Consider the following 3308-nt stretch of genomic DNA (forward strand, 5'->3'; position numbering starts at 1 on the left):
AGGTGATATGGTGGTTAAGGTGCTAGACACTTCCACATGGCTGACCACAGTTTGAGTCCCCAACAGGTGGTTTGTTTTCTTACTTTCTCTCTCTCTCTCTGGTCAAATAAAAATAAATGAATGAATAAATAAAATTAAATAATTCTTTAAAAATATTTTTAAAAGAGCTTAGAAATTTTAAGAATCATTCACAGAACAAGTAATCATATCCCGATGACAGATGAAAAGAATATTGCTTTATTCATAATTCAAAGTACTCAAATGATATTTGAAAGAAAAACCCAAGGTGCATTGCACTTCTCTGATTTTTTTTTTTTTTTTTGGAGAGTTTTTTGCTATAGGGCGCGTGTGCTCGTCAGACAGACAGAGAGAGACAGAGAGATAGAAAGCGAGAAATCACCCCCCAGGGGGGATGGCCACGCTGCAATCCCTTCTCCTCCATTCTCCTCTTGGGATCTTGGGCACGCACACACGCGCGCCCAGCATGAGTTTAAACCACCAGGTCCAGGACTCGAAACAAAGTCAGCTACATGGGAGTTCAGCAACATAGCCATTACGCTAACCGCTGGTCCCCACCTCTCTGATATTTAGCAGCAAAGTCTGCCTTGCTGGCCCAGGTACCAAAGCAGACATCGGCGTCTTAGGACATTTGTGTACGTGGTCAAAGACATGTCAAGTAACTGAGAATGGCTTCAGCCTTGTTGGCATCTATTTCTGTTTGTTCATAAAATGTTTGTACTTTTATCCTAGAGGTGAGAAAATTACCTTTTAAAAGCCTCGTCTGGCGGACATTTTGCATCATTCCCCCTTCTGTTTGAGGGCTGCAAATTGGTTATCACAACGCTTCCCTGACCTTGCCCTTCCCTCGCCATCACACACTGACACATAGAGCCTAAATGTGCGTCTTGCATCACCTCAGGAAACTCATGGCTAATTTCATTATTTGGGAGAGAAAAATGCAAATGAAGCCAGACAGCTGGTGCTCTCCTCCAGGCTGAGAGTGATGGAGGGGCTGAGGCCCACCTCATCAGAGGCCCTCACACCCTCCTGCTCAGACAGGCCCTGGCGGGCAGAGAGCTGGGAGGCTGTGGAGCAGCAGGAACAGATGGCTAGGAGGGGAAAAGATGGAGAAGCCCAACTTGCTGGGAGACGGGGAAAGGTGGAGTGTCAGCGCTGGGCAGTCAGATGTAGCACATGGGACAGGGATGGACGCACGCCATCCTTGACACAGTCGCTTCCTTAAGGGCAGGGGAGCACTGTCTGCCCATGGCAATCCGCCGCTCCTGCCTCTGCGCTACGTGGCCAGGCCTACGCTTAATTTTCTATTTGTGTGTACTTAATATCTTTTTTTTTTTTCCAAAAGGAGAAATGGAGAGAGAGAGAGAATAAAGGACAAGAGAATGCAAAACCATTGCTGGGGCCAGCAGGTGGTATGCTGGTTCAGGCACTGGACTCCCGCGTGACTGACCACGGTTTGAGTCCCGAACCTAGCGGCTTGCTTTCTCACTTTTTCTCTTTCTCTTTCTCTTCTCTCTCTCTGTCTCCCTCTGGTGAGCACGTGTGTCCTATAACCAACTGAATAATAATGATGATAAACAAAATTAAACAAACAAACAAACATTTCTTTCACTCTGAGTGAATCTCAACTTGCAAACTCAAGTGTACAAGATATCCAGATTCATTTTTCTATTTAATTTAAATTTTTTCGAGAGGTTTTTGCTATAGGGCACGTGCGCTCGCCAGAAAGAGAGAGACAGAGAGATAGAAAGCGAGAACTCACCCCCCGAAGGGGGATGGCCATGCTGCAATCCCTTCTCCTCCATTCTCTTCTCGGGATCCTGGGCATGCATGTACACGTGCCCAGTGTGAGTTCAAGCCACTGGGTCAGTGACTCAAACTGCAGTTGACCACATGGGAGTCCAGCAACATAGCCATTACGCCAACTGCTAGTCCCTTTAATGTCATTTTCTGATTATACCCTGCTGGGGTGGTGAAAACTTTATTTCCTTCAGCACCCCCATTTCTCTGGGTTTATTAGAGTAGCAGTCTTGGTATCACCTATTTATTAACACATCGCTTGCCACTGAGGCATCCCTCATGCCCTCAGCGGGTCCTCAATCTGCACAGATCGCTGCTGGGGGTGGCAGTAGCTCTTCTCTCTACTTTCTGTCCTTTTGGCACACACGGCTGTCAGCCTCACATGCCAAGATGGTGCGAGGCTGCAGAAACTTTGCCAGGTGTCTCAGGCTTCATCTGCCCTTTGACACTGAGGTTCCCAGAAATTATTCTTTCCCTGCCTCTCTTCTTCAAAGACACAAGGCAGGGAGCCGGTTCCACCAACGCTGCACACGTTCCACTTTCCTGCCACCTTAGGAATCCTCATCTAGTCTGATGCAGTATGCGGGTTCTTGCTCAGTCTGTATCTTCCAAAATCTCAACCAAGATGAGGCTCAAGGACAAAGCCAGAAGATAACCAAACCTGAGTCGTCTTTCAAACATATTAACTTCTATAGGAAACATGGGCATAGAGAGCGGGAGGCCTGCAGCCAAGTCTAGCTGGGACGGCTCTGGGATCTGGGTCTCCTTGAGCTGTTGTAGCTGCTAGGACATTTGGATTGGGTAGATCACCTATTCACCCCACGGGCTCTGGTACCAGGTGCCATCTTAGAGGCCTCTCAAGCATCCTGGGGGATTTAAGTGAGTTCTAGTCTACAGAACAGAGTGGCGCTCCTGTGATCTCACTGCCACCGGGATGGACATCTGAGAGCCTGCCAATAATGCACGCTGCCAGAGCTTCAGGGACAATATCGTCAAGAAAAGGAAGAGCGGAAGCGAGGGGGGGCTCGATGCATAGAGTTCATCACAGCCTTGGAATCATCCCGCTGATTCCAGAAAGCCTGGAGAGGGTTTGCTAGAGACTCGTAATCATTCCTTTCGATTGCACTGGACCTTCGCATTTCCTAACACTCGCTCTGATTAGCTTGCTTTGTACTCACAATACCTATGAAATAGGGTCCTTTTAAAGGCAAGGATCTAGGCAGAGTGCAAAGTAAGCGCCAGAGTCCTAGTGGCTAAGCTGGGTCTCCTCATTCCCCTGTGGGCTCCCCTCTTGCTGCTCTCCCACCCCACGTGATGGAGCCCAGTAAAGTTTGTTTCCTTCTGTACTAGGTTGTTCATACCTGTTTTGGCATGATCTTATCTCACCCTACAACTAACCAAGTGAGAAAGTTCTTCCCTGACCCATTAGCCTCAAATAGTATTGTAACCATGTTCAGTTCTTAACTGACCTTAGTTCTCCTGTCTACCGA

Source organism: Tupaia chinensis, unplaced genomic scaffold (assembly GCF_000334495.1).
Source record: "Tupaia chinensis unplaced genomic scaffold, TupChi_1.0 Scaffold000473_1, whole genome shotgun sequence".
In the NCBI taxonomy this organism is placed as follows: domain Eukaryota; kingdom Metazoa; phylum Chordata; class Mammalia; order Scandentia; family Tupaiidae; genus Tupaia; species Tupaia belangeri.